We start from the raw sequence: 19162 nt of genomic DNA on the forward strand, positions 1-19162 counted from the left end.
ATTTATTTATAACATTTATACCCCACATTTTCCTGACAAATTTGAGTTCAATGTGGCTAACAAGCTACAAGAAGACAGTACAAAATATGAAATAAAAATCATAATCCCACACATATTAACAAAGGAAATAATCGCAAATATATATGCAATGGGGGGGGGGGGGACAAAAAAACAGGCATCGGCATCAAATAACAGAAATTTTTATGAAAAGTACATCCTGAATAACAGGCTGCAGAAAACCCACTGAATCTTTTGACACAGATCTAGCAGAAGTTAAGAGACGAATATGGAGATTTAGAGGACCTGATCATATGTGATAGAATTGTTATTGGCATCAAACGAAAAGGCTTACCCTGAATGATGCCATCACGACATGCCATGTGAACAAGTTTGCTTCTAAGCATATGAAAGACATGATCGTGAGCCTAGGAGCCAACTTTTCAAAACTATTGGGGGTGCTAAGCCCAATGGAAATAACCCCTCCCCGGACATATGCAAGCAATTTTCTCAATATTGGGGGTGCTCAAGCACCGACAAAGTCGACTCCTATGAATTTGTGGGGGAAACAAAAGTGTAGCAGCTGTCCAAGCACAAGTCAGAGCACATACGGCCACAAGCACGCTGAGACTTCAGGCAGCTAGAAGCCAGCCAAAAGGGCATATGCTACTATGGTATCGACAGCCGTGAAGCGAAGAAGGAAGCATGCCTTCCATATGGGAAACTCTGCAAGCTCCAAATGAAAAAAAAAAAATCACTTTGCCATTACATGCAGAAGCCTATCATACATTCCCTGGCAATAAGACATATGCATAAGACATAAGACACAAGCATCGCCACACTGGGACAGACCAAAGGTCCATCTAGCCCAGCACCCTGTCTCCGACAGTGGCCCATCCAGGTCACAATCACCCGACAAGATCATAAGTACATAAGTAATGCCATACTGGGAAAAGACCAAAGGTCCATCGAGCCCAGCGGCCAATCCAGGTCAAGGGCACCTGGCAAGCTTCCCAAACGTACAAACATTTTATACAAGTTATTCCCGAAATTGTGGATTTTTCCCAAGTCCATTTTGTAGCGGTCTATGGACTTGTCCTTTAGGAAACTGTCCCACGGAGCAAAGCATTTTGTACTGCTTGTCCCAGGAATAGTGGATTTTTCCCTACGTCCGTTTAATAACATTCTATGGCCTTTTCCTTCAGGAAGCCGTCCAAACCTTTCTTAAACTCTGCTAAGCCAACCGCCTTAACCACATTCTCCGGCGACGAATTCCAGAGTCGAACTACGCGCTGAGTAAAGAAAATTTTTCTCTTACTTGTTTTAAACTTACTGCACTCCAGCTTCATCGCATGCCCCCTTGTCCTAGTATTTGTGGAAAGCGTAAACAGACGCTCCATGTCTATCTTTTCCACTCCACTCATTATTTTCTATACATCTATCATATCACCCCTCAGCCGCCTTCTCTCCAATGATAGAGAAAGCTTTGTGGCCTTAGTAAAAACAAAAGGCTGAGAACATTATATGCACTCTTGCAGGTTATGAACAAGTTGGTGAGGTTCCAGCTGGATACAGGGGACATGATAAATCTCTTTCTAAATGAGATGGCCAGAGAAGCTCTCGGAGCAGGATATGCTACTTGGTCTCCTGAAGTTAATGTCTACCTGCCAGTTAAACCATTTAACTGGCCAAGAACAGCTTTTGGCTTGTTAAATGGCACTTAACTGGCTATCCAGCAATATTCAGCGGGAGATAGCCAACTATCTCCCACTGAATATCACCAGTTAGTGCTTAACAGATAGCTGGTTACATCACGCAATATAACTGGCTATCTACTAATATTCAGAGCATTGCCGGATAAGTTTGGTGACTAATTTGGGCCGCTGGAATAGCAGGGCCTATCTATGGCCAGTATCAACTTAACTGGCCAACACTGAACGTTGACTTGGCCGGTTACGATGAAACCAGCCAAAAATAAACCGGGTATTCAACGCCAATCACTGGAAATGGCCTGACATTGAATATTCGGGCTCAGGACCAACCGCTGGAGTCAGTCCCGGCTACCTCCTGCAATATGACTATCGGCACCTACCAGGGGCGTAGCCAGCCTTCCGTGGGTGAGGGGTCCAGAGCCCGGGGGAGGGGTCATATTTTAGCCCTCCCCCCGGCGTCGCCCCCCCACCGCCGACATTGCCGCCCCCCCCTCCCGCCGCGAACCCGCCGCCGCTGCAGCCTACCTTTACTTTTGCTGGCAGGGGATCCCACTCCACGCCAGCCGACGTCTTCTTCTCAGTCGCTTCCTGCTCTTCAATTTGTTTGCGGACGTCCTGCACGTACAATTACGTGCAGGACGGCAGCAAACAAATTGAAGAGCAGGAAGGACTGAGAAGATGTCGGCTGGCGGGGAGTGGGATCCCCCGCCAGCAAAAGTAAAGGTAGGCGGCGGCGGGGGCAGGTTCGCCGGGAGGGGGATCCTGGGGTGAATCTGCGGGGGCCCCGGCCCCCTCAGGCCCCACGTAGCTACGCCACTGGCCCCTACATGTTTAACATCACAAAGCTAAAAGCAATGTGGATAATAACAAGCAATGTGATGAATCCCAGGGACAATCAGAGTTAGAAAGTAGATTTCTACATCACGAAATGACGCAGACGGCCTGTCAGCGACTGCAGCCTCTGTCTCTAGCACTACTGAAAAAACCACCAACGGGCTAATTCTACATGTAGGGGGAAATTTTATATATGGTGCCTAAATAATTGGCTCAGAAATCAGTGCCGCTCAAGCGTATTCTGTAAGTGTCGCCTTGAGTTTGGCGCGGTATATAGAATATGCTTAGTTGGCATCCTAGCGCCTAAACCTACGTTCATCCATTTACACCAACGAAAACATGGCGTAAATCCTGGCACGTAGACTTAGCGCACTGGGCCATATTTTATAACTATGCGTGTAAATTTCAGAACGCTCACGAAATGCTATTTCCCTGCCTATAACCACGCCCCTTGCCTGCACATTTTAGAAGTTAGGCGCACTGCATTACAGAACGTGCTTACTAAGTGACGTGCATAAATTCTAATTTAGTGCACATTATTGCTTGTTGTGTTGTTATCAGTGGCGTAGCTACGTGGGGCCAGGGGGGCCTGGGCCCCCTTAGATTTGGCCCTGGACCCCCCTGCTGATGACCCTCTCGACCCCCCCTCCCGCCACCAACCCGCCGGACATCAGAAAACAGAGGGAAGCCTTTTGCGAGGAGAAGAGGACCTCAGCTGGCGGGGGTTGGGGTCCCCCGCCAGCAAAGGCAGGCGACGGTGGGTTGGCGTACAACGTGCAGGACGTCAGAAACAGAAGGAAGCCTTTTGCGAGAAGAAGAGGACCTCGGCTGGCAGGGGTTGGGGTCCCCTGCCAGCAAAGGTAGGCGACGGCAGGTTGGCGGTGGGAGGGGGTGTCGAGAGGGTCGGCGGTAGGGGGGGGGCAAAGTTGGCAATAGCAATGGCGGGAGGGTTGGCGGCACCGCCGGGGGGGGGGGCTATGCCCCTGGTTGTTATCAACACTGATTAGCTTGTTAAGCCAATTAAGTTATGCACGTTGATAAGGAATACGCTCTATTCAGATTTGATTGGCACCTTTCTAGACCAGAGACCCCGAGTTTTCTTTCTGCAACTTGCAAAGGAAAAGCACATTTTTACAGCCTGCTACAATTGCTTTATTATTTATCATTTCTCATCAGAAATCTGTACTAGCATCTCCCCAATACATGCAAGGCATGAATATTGCACGAGCAGCTTCAGAAAGACTCTGAAAGAACATCACACCACACTTATTTTGAGTAAATGGAATGATAGAATCTAACAAATGGGGGCGGTGGGGGGGGGGGGGGGGTCCTGGAAAAAGGCAAAGGAAGAAGCCAGTTTAAAAAAAACCCCACTTACATTCTTCGCAGTTTATCTGTAATTTTCCCCAGATACAGTCTGGCTTGGGAAGACTGCAGGGGTGACAATACCGTCCACAGAGACAGTTAAATTGAAAGATAGCCAGAGGCCCATCAAGTCCAAAATCCTTTCAACTAACAGCTCTCTCTGTGTCATTGGGACTCCAGAGGGAGCATCTGTACTGATTTTATGAGTGAAAATGGGAAGGGATTTGCTCACACTTTTTTCAGTTGTAGCTCAAGGCAAGTTGCATTGACATATACTAGCTATTTCCCTGTCCCCAGAGGGCTTGTGATCTAAGTTTATTCCTGAAGCGCTGGACAGTTAAGTGACTTGCCCAAGGTCACAAGGAGCAGCAGTGAGATTTCAACCACCCTACTGATCAAATCAAACCATCAGGCTACACCTCATCTAAAATTCACCATGCATTTTTAGCTGATGTGGTCCAAAAGTTAATTCATGACACAGTAAGTAAATAATAAGCAAAAGTATTGTGAGTTTAAAACAGCCCACTAACAGAAAAATGTGTGCAGAAACATATGAAAAAGATGTGTTGAGCACAGTGGTCTTTTTACATCAGAAGGTGAGCTAATATGATAGCGAACTTCTCACCTTTATTACTCTTTTTAACTTCGGTGGGCAGAGGTGAAAGTTGAATCTAGCTCACATCTCTAAGCACTCAATGAAAGAAACTGGAGATTCCTTGGTTCAGTTCATGGCCCCCTGAAACAATAATGTACTACCTGGGAACTTCGATTCACAGACCCTCTTCCTCAAACCTTCCTCCTCCTTCCAAGTCAGATACCTTCTCCTCGAGGAACACCACCCACACACCTACTTCCCAGGTATCCATTGCTTAAACTCTGCTGCCCGTCTCGTCTTCCGCCAGGGTCGCTTTACTCATACTACCCCTCTCCTCAAGACCCTTCACTGGCTCCCTATCTGTTTTCGCATCCTGTTCAAACTTCTTCTACTAACCTATAAATGTACTCACTCTGCTGCTCCCCAGTATCTCTCCACACTCGTCCTTCCCTACACCCCTTCCCATGCACTCCGCTCCATGGATAAATCCTTCTTATCTGTTCCCTTCTCCACTACTGCCAATTCCAGACTTCGCGCCTTCTGTCTCGCTGCACCCTACGCCTGGAATAAACTTCCTGAGCCCCTACATCTTGCCCCATCCTTGGCCACCTTTAAATCTAGACTGAAAGCCCACCTCTTTAACATTGCTTTTGACTCGTAACCACTTGTAACCACTCGCCTCCACCTACCCTCCTCTCCTCCTTCCTGTACACATTAATTGATTTGATTTGCTTACTTTATTTATTTTTGTCTATTAGATTGTAAGCTCTTTGAGCAGGGACTGTCTTTCTTCTATGTTTGTGCAGCGCTGCGTACGCCTTGTAGCGCTATAGAAGTGATAAATAGTAGTAGTAGTAGTCTCTTGTAACCAGAGCTAATATTGTGATGTCATAATGCCTCAGTCCACCAATAAGAGCCAACCTCATCAGTGATGTCACAATGGCTTGATTGTCCTATACTTGGCTCACTTTTATTACATAGCTCTTTGAGCAGGGACTGTCTTTCTTCTATGTTTGTGCAGCGCTGCGTACGTTTTGTAGCACTATAGAAATGCTAAATAGTAGTAGTAGTGTCCACTATCCCCCACCCTATACACCTGCCTCCCACCCACTCACTATTAGGTGGTAGATAAATAATGCATGCAAGCAGTTGAGCATTAACTATGCTTACCATCTGTATTGATGAACTCTACCATAAAGAACTGGTATAATTTTGCGATTGACCTAAAGTAGAATTGACTACTGTAATTCTTTGTATCAGGGTTTGACTTTAGCCTACTAGAAGAGGCTTCAGCTTGTACAAAACACTATTGTGAGCTTAGTGGTCAGTGGGAAGAGAACAGTTCATATAACACTGATTTTAAAGGATCCGCATTGGTTACTTGTTTCTGCTAGACTTGTTTTTAACACCTTGGGGGCTGATATTCAGACTGTGGGAATTAGCCCAGCTAACTCCTGCGGTCAGCGGTAAACCTGAATATTCAATGCTGGGCCATTTCTGGTGACCAGCATTGACTATCCGGTTAATTTTTGGCTGTTTTGAACATAACCAGCTGAGTCGATATTCAGCCGGTTATGTTTAAACCAGCCAAAGAAATCCCATGAATTCACGTAGCCAAATATAACTGGTAAAGTGGGGCTGAAAATCGGCAGGGTAGTTGGTTATATTGACTGATATAACCAACTGTCCGCTAGCCAGCGATATTCAGCGGGAGATAGGTGGCTGTCCCCTGCTGAATATCGCCAGATAGCCGGTTATGAGGCATTTAACCGGCCAGGTCTTCAAGAGTCTTCAAGGCTCTTTATTTGCATTTTCTAGAATATTCAGTGGTGTTCCTAGGGGGGCTGACACCCGGGACGGATCGCCGATGTGCCCCACCTCCCGGGTGCAGCCCCCCCCGAAGCAGTGCGACCCCCCCCCCCCCGGCGAAAGGACACCCCCCGCGAAAGAACCCCCCCGGTGCACGCTGCTGGGGGGTGCCGCGCGCACCTGTTTTCCATTCGTTCCATGCTTCTTCTCTGCCCCGGAACAGGAAGTAACCTGTTCCGGGGCAGAGAAGAAGCATGGAACGAATGGAGGACAGGCGTGCGCGCGGCACCCCCCCCCCCCCCCCGCAGCGTGCACCCGGGACGGACTGCACCCACCGCCCCCCCCAGGAACGCCACTGAGAATATTTATTTATTTAGTGCATTTTTACACCAACTTTTCCCACAGAATGCGGGCTCAAAGTGGCTTACATTAGACTGGAATGGCGATCGCCAGACCAGCGGTATACAAATACAATATTTAAACAAATAAGTAATCAGAAAAGTAGGCAGAGAGAAGAGAGCAAAAAGAACAAAAATATCTTTTTAGAAACCTTGATTTAACGAAATCATCAGCAATTTTTTTCTTCACTCTTCGCAGCAAAATGTATTGCAACTTCCTTCACTTTGAGTGATTAAATTAACTTCTACTAGAAAGAGAGCCTTCAGTTATTTGAACGTCTGTATCATATCACCCCTGTTTCTCCTTTCCTCCAGAGTGAACTAAACATGTATACTCTGGAGGACAGGAGAAACAGGGGTGATATGATACAGACGTTCAAATATTTGAAAGGTATTAATCCGCAAACGAACCTTTTCCGGAGATGGGAAGGTGGTAGAACAAGAGGACATGAAATGAGATTGAAGGGGGGCAGACTCAAGAAAAATGTCAGGAAGTATTTTTTCACGGAGAGAGTAGTGGATGCTTGGAATGCCCTCCCGCGGGAGGTGGTGGAAATGAAAACGGTAACGGAATTCAAACATGCGTGGGATAAGCATAAAGGAATCCTGTGCCGAAGGAATGGATCCTCAGGAGCTTAGTCAAGATCGGGAGGCGGGGCTGGTGGTTGGGAGGCGGGGATAGGGCTGGGCAGACTTATACGGTCTGTGCCAGAGCCGGTGGTTGGGAGGAGGGGCTGGTGGTTGGGAGGCGGGGATAGTGCTGGGCAGATTTATACGGTCTGTGCCAGAGCCGGTGGTGGAAGCGGGACTGGTGGTTGGGAGGCGGGGATAGTGCTGGACAGACTTGTACGGTCTGTGCCAGAGCCGGAGTTGGGAGGCAGGGCTGTGGAGGTGAGGATAGTGCTGGGCAGACTTATACGGTCTGTGCCTGTGCCAGAGCCAGTGGTTGGGAGGTGGGGCTGGTGGTTGGGAGGCGGGGATAGGGCTGGGCAGACTTATACGGTCTGTGCCTGTGCCAGAGCCGGTGGTTGGGAGGTGGGGCTGGTGGTTGGGAGGCGGGGATAGGGCTGGGCAGACTTATACGGTCTGTGCCAGAGCCGGTGGTTGGGAGGAGGGGCTGGTGGTTGGGAGGCGGGGATAGTGCTGGGCAGATTTATACGGTCTGTGCCAGAGCCGGTGGTGGGAAGCGGGACTGGTGGTTGGGAGGCGGGGATAGTGCTGGACAGACTTGTACGGTCTGTGCCAGAGCCGGAGTTGGGAGGCAGGGCTGTGGAGGTGAGGATAGTGCTGGGCAGACTTATACGGTCTGTGCCTGTGCCAGAGCCGGTGGTTGGGAGGTGGGGCTGGTGGTTGGGAGGCGGGGATAGGGCTGGGCAGACTTATACGGTCTGTGCCTGTGCCAGAGCCGGTGGTTGGGAGGTGGGGCTGGTGGTTGGGAGGCGGGGATAGTGCAGGGCAGACTTATACGGTCTGTGCCAGAGCCGGTGGTTGGGAGGAGGGGCTGGTGGTTGGGAGGCGGGGATAGTGCAGGGCAGACTTGTACGGTCTGTGCCCTGAAGAGCACAGGTACAAATCAAAGTAGGGTATACACAAAAAGCAGCAAATATGAGTTACCTTGTTGGGCAGACTGGATGGACCGTGCAGGTCTTTTTCTGCTGTCATCTACTATGTTACTATGTTATCTGGGATCCTTTGTTGTGGAACATGCTTCCTACTAATCTTAGCAACATGACCAGCTATTTAGGGTTTCGCAAAGTACTGAAGACTTGGCTTTTTGAAACTAATTGCATTTAAGTATCTGATTGTAACGTTCAGTTATTTGGGACCTTTGTTATGGAACTTATCTTCTGTTGATGTTTATTTATTTATTCGTTCATTCTTATATCCCATAATTATCAAAAACAGGTTTCGGTTCAATGTAGCTTGCGTGTTTCATTTAGTAGATGTTACGTTCTTTTGTATTTAGCATCACATTACAGTCATTGCATTTTCTTCTTTACATTACATTCAGTGTTGGACTAGTAGTATGATTAGTTATTTAGGTATTTTGTAACATTTTATTAAGTGTTTGATTTTAATATTTTAGTTTTATTGCTTTATTTTTGTATGTAGATTATTGTTTTCTGTAAATCGTTCTAAAATTTATATAGTGAATGGTATATCAAGCTAATAAATCCAATCCAACATGAAAAGGTCTAACGACACATGGGCAGAATGAGTAGGACAAGACTGACTGTGGCTCGCCATGTTGTAGCTTTATATTTGCAGTAAGGACGCTCTAAAGCTAGAGAAGCAAGCTTCAGGAAGTGGAGATTGCTGTAAGCGACTTTCCATTTGAACTCATATGCTGGGTTTTAAAAAGATAATAATCACAAGGAAATTTAATGGGCTGAATCAGAAAGTCTGCTAGCATAACAGAATACCATTTAGAGGGCGATCGCATTGGGAAACGAATTTGTACAAATTAGTGTTTGGTCATTAGCCCCTCATATTCGCAGGCACTAGCTTCAAGCATCAGTACTAAAGAAAAAAAAAGGAGACATAATTCAGTTAGCAGTTAAGAGAAGTCCTTAAAATCCTCTCTTGAGCGTTCTGATTTTCATTTTATTCCTCAGGGCATATTGGTGTTTAACGTTCTTTGAAGGTTCCTTTTGCCGAGCCAAGTCCCACCATTACTCATCTAAGGAAATGGAGGCCCTGCTCCGCCGATCATCTTCAGAACCCTAGGTTGACCTGATGCCAATCATGAGTCTAGTTAAACTGCAGAGGAATTCAACAGCACGAAGCTCTCTCTCTTCCTCAGGCCCAGATGCTCAACAGCTCCGGAAAAATACTACCAGAAATGTGCAGCAACACAGCTCCCTAATGCTCAACGCTAATGACATGCAAATATAGGTGCTGTGTTAGCACTGAGCATTAAGGAGCTCAGGGGAAGGCAGGGGTGGACTGACCATTTGGGCAACCGGGCAGTGCCCAAGGACCCAGAGGCTCCTCCCGGTTGCCCGCCACCACAAACTACAGCCCCCACGGGGCCCTGGTGGTCTAGTGGTTGCTGCCACTATTCTCCCTGGTTGCACCGCTGTGTTTACAAAATGGCTGCCGAAACTCCCGTGGTTAATCTCACCAGAGGCAAGACTAGAGTGGGAAGTCTTGGCAGCCATTTTGTAAATACGGCGCCACGCCGGGCAGAGTAGAGGCAGCAGGTGGGCATGAAAGAGGGGATTAATTTCCTGTCCCCGAAGAAGCCACAGCCACTAGACAACCAGGGCCCTTCAAGGGGGGGGGGGGGGGGGACAGCAGCAACACAGTGGGAGGGAGACAGCACGGTGGGGTGGGGGCACTGGTGGTAGCAGAAGCAGCATGGTGGGGGTAGCAGCAACATGGTGGGGGGCCCCAGAGTACTCTCAATACACCCCCGGGGGAAGGACTGCCTGGCACATGCGCTCAAGACTTGTACGTTAAGCACAGCTCTTGAGTACATGCCCAGAACATTTGAGGGGGGGAGGAGGAAAGAATGAAGAGGAAGAGGTGCCGGTTGCCCAGCCCCGAGCTACACAATTCTAGAGGTAAGGCAAGCCTTTCCCACCAGGATCCATTACATGTTTTCTGCTGATAGCTTAAGGCATTGCAATAAATCCTATATAATAAAACGCACCTCCAACGTTCTGAAGCCGAGAAAGTGAAGCCTTGAAGCATTCGTGCACTCCATAAGGCTCCATCTCCTGAATTGACGACAAGTAGTTCCAAGTACGTCTTTGTTTGATGTGCTGTCCGCTGAGCATCGGGGAGGAATAGGGAATGACCTCATCAACATGCATTTGCATGCTCATTGCGCTGTGAGCCGGCGAGCTCATTGGTTCACACGCTCGTCGGCTCTCAGCATTCTGTGCTAGCAAATGTGGAGTGCTAATCCGGTGCTAACGGTCTGTAGCGCCCACGTTTGCTTCTGAGCATCGGGGTTCTCAGTTGCTAGGTTTACGTGTTGATTACTCTGTCAGTTGCTCACATTGAGCTGACGCCTTCGGGTAACGCTGTGTGTTTGGACTTTTTCCTGAATGGAGGTCTTGGGGCAGGTTTACCTATTCGCTATCTGTTTGAATATCACTGTGACCCCTGAGGCAGGCATTTCATTACGCCGAAACACAGACCATGTCGGGTCCTTGTGTCCAAGCAGTGAATAAAGCACCCTTTAAGCACCACTTCCTGTGTTGAGTGTCTATTGGCCATCCTCTACTCCTGTTTGGTTGTACTTTCTACGTGGAGGTTTTTCCTGTTTGCTGTTCTTGATTCACATTTTTTGGACCATTTCATGATCAATTTTGTTTCCTTCAGACGTGCTTTTATTATTCCACTTAAAACCATCCTTTTTGAATCCTAATTAAAGCAGAAATACATTAAAATGTGTGCTTGGCCTTTTATGCATTTCCTATAAGAACATGTCTGTGTGCATAAACCATTCCTCTAAACATTGCCTGGCATCATTGCAAAGAAAAGTATATACATTGCCAATCTGGTTTAGAAAAAGGTATAGCACGGGTCAGGACCAAGCCAGAGGTGTGGGCGCTTACACCTCCTTCATTTTCGACAGGCCTTTGCAAAAGTAAAATTGATCAATAAATTCCTCATCCTTTGATCTCTTCCAGATCAATGCATCGTGATGTGCTATTTACAATTAAATGAATAAGACAGCCTGGAACAGTTATAGCTGCCTTTGCAGAACAAAGAAAAATGGAAAATCTTCAAAACATGCATTTCACCTTTCCAGATCACATCCGTATTCAAATGCGCGTTGGCTATTACCGCCCGGTTAACTTGTGAGACCTTACCACTAAGTCAATGGCTAGTGGTAAGATCTCGGACCCAAAATGGATGTGTGCCAATTACCGATTACTGATACGCCAATTACCCATTACAATAAGCATGGCAGAAAATGAAAATATTTTCTGACGCGTGTATCGGGCGATAATCGGCAGTGTACGCACACTGAATATTACCGCCCAGTTAATGCGTGAGACCTCATCGCTAAGTCAATGGCTGGTGGTAAGATCTCGGACCCAAAATGGATGTGTGCCAATTACCGATTACTGATACACCAATTACCCATTACGATAAGCGTGGCAGAAAATGAAAATATTTTCTGAACAGTGTATCGGGCGATAATCGGCAGTGTACGCACACTGATTATTACCACCCAGTTAATGCGTGAGACCTCATCGCTAAGTCAATGGCTGGTGGTAAGATCTCGGACCCAAAATGGATGTGTGCCAATTACCGATTACTGATACACCAATTACCCATTACGATAAGCATGGCAGAAAATGAAAATATTTTCTTTTTTTTTTTTTTATTCATTTATTTGTAATTAACAAGCATTACATCTTGTATTTAGAAACACAGAAAGGCAAAAAAATTATAGAGGAAAAAACAAAATACATTTTTATATTCTTCCTTAGACCACAAAACAATGGGGGAAGGGAGACGTGTCTAGTAAAGAAATAGAGAAATAACATAGTCTTATATAATAAGAAATAATAAAGAAAATGGCCTGGCTCATTAATCCACCATAATAAAGATTAATCCGTTGTTAAATTTTTACACTGGGGGTACATTGAGGACCTGCTTTTGTTCCAGGAAAGATTTTAACTGATCCGACTCAAAAAAAACATACTTTACATTAAGATACTTCACTATGCATTTACAAGGATAGGATAACAAAAACGAGGCTCCAATTGCCCTTGTCTCCTCTCTTAACGCTAGAAATAACTTTCTCCTATCTTGAGTAGTTTTAGTTACGTCTGGATAAATCCAGACCCTGGATCCACAAAAAAGTTTCATTGAATTTTTAAAGTACATTTTTAGTATTGCGTTAAGATCTTGTTCAAAAACTAGTGATATCAATAAAGTCTGTTGATGTGAGACTGCTGAAAAAGACTGTTCCAGAAACGCCGAAAGATCTTGTGGTTCCTGGTTATTCTCTTGTGGTTTCACTTGATTGCTTATCTGCTTCAATTCTCCCTCTTTATTTTTATGAAAATATTTTCTGACGAGTGTATCAGGCGATAATCGGCAGTGTACGCACACTGAATATTACCGCCCAGTTAATGCGTGAGACCTTACCACTAAGTCAATGGCTGGTGGTAAGATCTCGGACCCAAAATGGATGTGTGCCAGTTACCGATTACTGATACACCAATTACCCATTACGATAAGCGTGGCAGAAAATGAAAATACTTTCTGATGCGTGTATCGGGCGATAATCGGCAGTGTACGCACACTGAATATTACCGCCCAGTTAATGCGTGAGACCTTACCACTAAGTCAATGGCTGGTGGTAAGATCTCGGACCCAAAATGAATGTGTGCCAGTTACCGATTACTGATACACCAATTACCCATTACGATAAGCGTGGCAGAAAATGAAAATACTTTCTGATGCGTGTATCGGGCGATAATCGGCAGTGTACGCACACTGAATATTACCGCCCAGTTAATGCGTGAGACCTCATCGCTAAGTCAACGGGTGACGGTAAGGTCTCAGGCCCAAAATGGATGCGTGACAATTTTTATTTTGCTACACGTCCATTTTCGGCCCAAAAAAGGCCTTTTTTGCAGGTGCACTGAATAATGGACCTGTGAGTGTCCAATACGCACGCCTACAACACCGCAGGCCATTTATTTATTTATTTGTTTGTTATATTTGTATCCCACATTTTCCCACCTATTTGTAGGCTCAATGTGGCTTACGTAGTACCGGAGAGGCCTTTGCAGGCTCCGGTGTGAACAATTACAGGGTGATGTTGTGGTAAGATCAAGTTCATGTGGCACAACCACATTAAGGAATTGGAGAACAGAAGAGTTGTGTTATGTCCATTACGTGCTTTAGTTTGGTTGTGTTGCAGAGATTAGGCATTTAAGTTGGATCGGTAGGGTATGCCTTTTTAAACAGGTTGGTTTTAGTGATTTCAGGAAGTTTAGGTGGTCGTACGTCGTTTTCAAGGCTTTTGGTAATGCGTTCCACAGTTGTGTGCTTATGCAGGAAAAACTAGATGCTTACGTTGTTTTGTATTTAAATCCTTTGCAGCTTGGGTAGTGCAGATTTAGATAAGATCGCGTTGATTCAGATGTATTTCTAATTGGCAAGTCAATCAACTCGGGGCTTCTCCGTAGATGATTTTGTGAAGCAGGGTGCAGATTTTGAAGGCGATGCGTTCTTTGATTGGGAGCCAGTGTAGTTTTTCGCGGAGGGGTTTTGTGCTTTCAAATCGCGTTTTACCAAATATAAGCCTAGCTGCCGGGTTTTTGAGCGGTCTGAAGTTTCTTTAAGGTTTATTCTTTACAGTAAAAGTAAAAGGACCCCTAAATGACTTATAAATTACTTCCATAATGAATATAAGCATAACCACATGTACATTGACATGTTCACTCATCCTTTTGGCAGGGCAGTTCTATTTTCAAAGTTAAAATATGCTCCCCCCCAAAACTGCATGCTACAGTAAGCAGTCCGGCATATCTCTATATATAAAAGGCACCACCAACGTTCTAAATGAAGCCTCCAGCCGGCAGTGTGAAGGGGGAGAGATATCCGGTTTCCCCATGAGTGTCTGCCCCGCCCTCGCTCTCTCTGTAACACAGCAAAGCACGAAATCAAATCGCTCTCTCTGTAACAGTGAAGGACTCAGAGGGGGGAGGGGAGAGAGGGCAGAAGCCCTCACTATCTCTGTAACACAAACACAGCACAGCAGGAAACTTAACACTGAAGGACTCGATTCCCAGAGGGGAGGGAACAGAGAGCAGAGGGGAAGGGAGAGAGGGCAGAGAGCAGGGACACACACACTCCCACATGCACACAGAAGAAAACCTTGCTAGCCCCCGTTTCATTTGCATCAGAAACGGGGCTTTTTTACTAGTCTTTAAAGAAAACGCATTTAGTAGGTCTTCGCTCTGGCTGTAGATCCTTCATGTCCCTGGCTATGTCTAAGCACAGCCAGTCCTCTCATCCTCTTACTTCCGTTAGTCGCACATTTCACATTGGTTTCTCACCAGCTTTTAGATGAATTGATAGACAATAAATCTCTGTGAGATACAACTCCTCTGGCTTTTCAGTGTCTGGTTTTATCAGGCTGCAAGTAAATAAAAGAAACACAGGAAGAACAGAAGCAGGTTTTCACTGTTGTGGAATCAGACACTAGGGGCCCTGTTTAGCATTTTTAACACGCCTACAATTAGCGTGTTTGGCAAGCGTGTAGGTGCCTATAGGGATATTGTAGGCACGTAAACAGTTCACGCGCACACATGGTTAAGACGCGTTAAAAATGCTAATGCGCCTATAATAATAAACGACTTCTTGCTCTTTAGAAAAACGCTGAAAGCTCATCCCTTTAAGCAAGCCTACCCTAATGCCCCAACCTAATCTCGCCAACTTCCACCCCCAATTCTGTTCCGACTTAAATACCAACCTCCCATCCTTCTCTTTCCATCTTTCCTTAATTTTATCCCTCCTTACCCTTTCTCCCAAATTACACTATCCTAACCTGTCTACCCTCTTTTATCCTAGTCATATATTATGTAGCTCAACATCGTACACTACTAAGCCCAACTTTACACTGTTTTACTACTGTTTTATTAAATTTCTATTAACTTTGTATTTCAAATTACTATGTAAGCCGCATTGAGCCTGCATTGTGTGGGAAAGCGCGGGGTACAAATGTAATAATAATAATAATGCGGCTTAGTAAACAGGGTCCAATATCTCTCCAACCATCTCTTCCAATCCTCACATGTTGACTGAGGACAGATGTAACAAACCCACCCCAGTGAGGTATTGAAATTCAGCCAGAGGACCAACTTGATTCTGTTAAAGTTCCATTGACGAAATAGTCTGCCTCTCTCTGTTCCCTCCTGCTAAATTTTGGCATTAAAAGAAGGCCAGCCCTAGGATGGATGTCATTGCAACGGCATAAAATTCTTGAGCTGGATGAAATTTGGGCCAAGAAAGAGTTTAGAGCCAAGGTTCCCAAACCTGTTCTGGAGGACCCCCAGTCAGTCAGGCTTTCAGGCTATTCATAATCAATTTGCATAAGAGAAATCGGAATGAAATGGATGCAGGTCATGCAAAGTTATCTCATGACTATTCATTGTAGTGTCGGAAATGGCACGCACTCAAGGCAGAACTACCAGCAGCAGCAGCATTGGGCCGGTGGTAGTCCCAGGTTGCCATGTGGCAACCCTTTAGTAAAAGGACCCCTGAGTGTTTCCTTTGCAGTCAAATTCACAAACTGGACTTAAATGATTGAAACAGATAAATCGTCTCTTTAAATGTTAAGCAGGATATCACCCGAGGGGAGATCAAACCAAAACAACAGCAAAAATAAATAAATAAATAAATAATACAGATATCACACCAAGGAGAGTTCAAACCAAAACAGCAGCAAAACATTAAAAATTAAAATTTAAAAAATACAGAAATTATCTTAGGCTAAGGGATAATAGTCAAGTTCCAGTCCAACAGCAAAAAAAAAAAAAAAAAAACCAGCAGGACTCAAAGAATCAAGTTTCAAGTGTCAGGTTTAATTATTCTTCAGAGTGGTTTACAGGATATATATATAGGGGGGGCCGGCTGTGGATGGAGGGGGGCGGGTGGAGGGGACTGCGGCACCGGGCCCCCCCCCCTTGGAGGCCCGGGGAACTTTATCCCCCCTGCCCCCCCCCCTCTCGGCAGCCATGATTCCATGCTCCCTGAGGTGTTCACTGACCATGGGAAAGTAAGCTTTTCAATGTTTTAGTTTTGCAAAGCTGTCCTTTTGTGCTTCCCAACCAATTAAGTACATATATTAAATACATAGTCATTCATTAGGATGTTATTAAAAAAAAACCAACCCTTTTTACTGTGATATTTTATCAAATCAATGGTCTGGCCTGCATTGCACATAATCCTGGTTCAATTCATACAGCAAATTAAACAAAATGGTCCAGGAATCCTCAAAGCAGTCACTTATGAGAAGTTTGCAATTAACTTGCATAAACTTTAGTAGCAACTTATATTTGGATATTCAGTGCTGGTGCCCAGACATGACTTGGCATTGAATATCTGGGAATACAGCTTGCAGCGGTTGAATATCGGCCGGATTATTTTTTATTTTATTTATTATTAAATACAAGACCTCCTATGCATCCCAGTTTCTCCTTTTTGGGCAGCCAGCTTTGGAACGCTCTGCCAAGATCCATCCGAACAATCAACGACCATCTACCCTTCAGAAAAAATGTTGAAGACCCATCTCTTCAAGAAAGCTTACCCTAATGACACAACTTAACTTTTTAAGCCCACCCACATGATTCCTGCCCCGACGATTATTATACCTTTGACCATGTCTCACAATCTCCTTATGCTCATTCCTCAATCTCTTCCTCTCCATCCTTCCTACTCCTTACCCCTCCCGATCCCTTCTCCTTTTGCTCATCCTATCTTTGTTTACCTGTCCATGCTCAATTTACATATCTTCAAAACCCCACTATTACTATGTTTACTACAACTTGTAACATTCTCCTTCAAGACTTTGTAATTCTATTTACTATGTAAGCCGCACTGAACCTACTATGTGTGGGAAAGCGCGGGGTACAAATGTAATATATATATATATATATATATATATATATATATATATATATATATATATATATATATATATATATATATATAGTGGGAGGAAAATGCATCACATGAAATGAGATTGAAGGGGGGCAGACTCAAAAAAGATGTCAGGAAGTATTTTTTCACGGAGAGGGTGGTGGATGCTTGGAATGCCCTCCCGCGGGAGGTGGTGGAGATGAAAACGGTAACTGAATTCAAACATGCGTGGGATGTGCATAAAGGAATCCTGTGCAGCAGGAATGGATCCTCAGAAGCTTAGCCGAAATTGGGTGGCGGAGCAGGTGGGGGAAGAGAGGTTGGTGGTTGGGAGGTGAGGACAGTGGAGGGCAGACTTATACGGTCCGTGCCAGAGCCGGTGATTGGGAGGTGGGACTGGTGGTTGGGAGGTGGGAAATACTGCTGGGCAGACTTGTACGGTCTGTGCCCTGAAAAAGGCAAGTACAAATCAAGGTAAGGTATACACATATGAGTTTATCTTGTTGGGCAGACTGGATGGACCGTGCAGGTCTTTTTCTGCCGTCATCTACTATGTTACTATGTTATATCATAGGAGAGAGAGCACATGAAACATTCCAGAACCACAATACCTCATACTGATCCGCTGGTGGGTGCAAAGGTAGTAGGGTCAAGGGTTATAGGCATCATTTAAAAAAAAAAGGATTTTAAGTCAGATTTCAATTTTTGGAAGGATGTCTCTAGGCATAATGGATTCTGGGTGCCCAGGTGCTGATATAGAATAGGCAACCTCTGTGCCTAACAGGGGGTGTCCAGTTATTAAATTGCCCCCATAATGTCTTGTTTAATCATTTCAGAGTATACAACTGAAGATCCCTGTAAACTCGCAGCAAAAAAATAACAAAGCCGTTTTTACCTGGTTTGAGTGGACTTCAACCTCATTCTACAACCTAATCCTGCTCAGGGGTCTATAAGGACATTCTTTGCCCAGGGGGCATCTGTTCTTTGTTATTAGGTTTAAATGGAGATACAGGTGAACTGTAACTCATCAAAATGCAGGCAGCTTCTAGAGTTTCAGTCTTTCAGGCAGTTTAAGTACGGATTCTATTGAAGTTACAATGTAATTGTTATTGTGCGTTTTTTTTCTTTTGTGCCTCAGGAGAAAAACAATGAACTTTTCATACTAGTAACCTAAGCATTTGAGTGGCAGTGCAATGGTATCACCCAATCACATCTGCTGTCATATCCAAGAGATGACATTTTACCTTGATGAGTTTATTGCTCACATAGCCCAGGGCGTTTTGGCCTCCTGCCATGGCAATGGCTGCGCTGGTGCAAATCATTTGCTGTAGTTCTGGAGAATCGCTGCTGCTCATTTAGGAAAATGTTTTGCAGTGAACAATATTCTAAAGACTTCCTTGGAAAGCTATTTACGTCAGATGTCCCTTGCGTGCTTTTTTGTCATTTTTCCCTTTTCGTCCTCCATCATGTCTAGGCCTAGGGAGCTCTCACTGGTTGGAGGAGTTGTCTCGTCCTAGTCACACCTTCATCACCCTTTCTTGGTTGGCAGGGGATGCAGCTTCTCTCTGACCCAAGAGCACCATCCTTCTGGCAAGCAGTAGACTAATTGGCACTCAAAGATAAGCATAGTAACACAGTAGATGATGGCAGATAAAGACTTGAATGGTCCATTCAGCCTGCCTAACAGTCACACTCATTATCAATCCATGAGAAAACCAAACAACGAATGTGGTATCACATACGTATACTTGATTATAAAATATGTATACCTGATCTGATCTTTCTTTCCCATTTTCGGGACACAGGCCATAAAAGTCTACCTAAAAGTG

At 45.3% G+C, this 19162-nt stretch overlaps 1 protein-coding gene across 1 annotated transcript in view; it reads right to left on the reverse strand.

Annotated features, from left to right (window-relative positions):
• The window catches only part of SYT6 (synaptotagmin 6), a 242379-nt gene that overhangs the window by 118035 nt on the left and 105182 nt on the right, over positions 1-19162 (reverse strand). The window lies entirely within an intron of this gene.

The sequence above is a fragment of the Microcaecilia unicolor genome, chromosome 12 (assembly GCF_901765095.1).
Source record: "Microcaecilia unicolor chromosome 12, aMicUni1.1, whole genome shotgun sequence".
In the NCBI taxonomy this organism is placed as follows: Eukaryota; Metazoa; Chordata; class Amphibia; order Gymnophiona; family Siphonopidae; genus Microcaecilia; species Microcaecilia unicolor.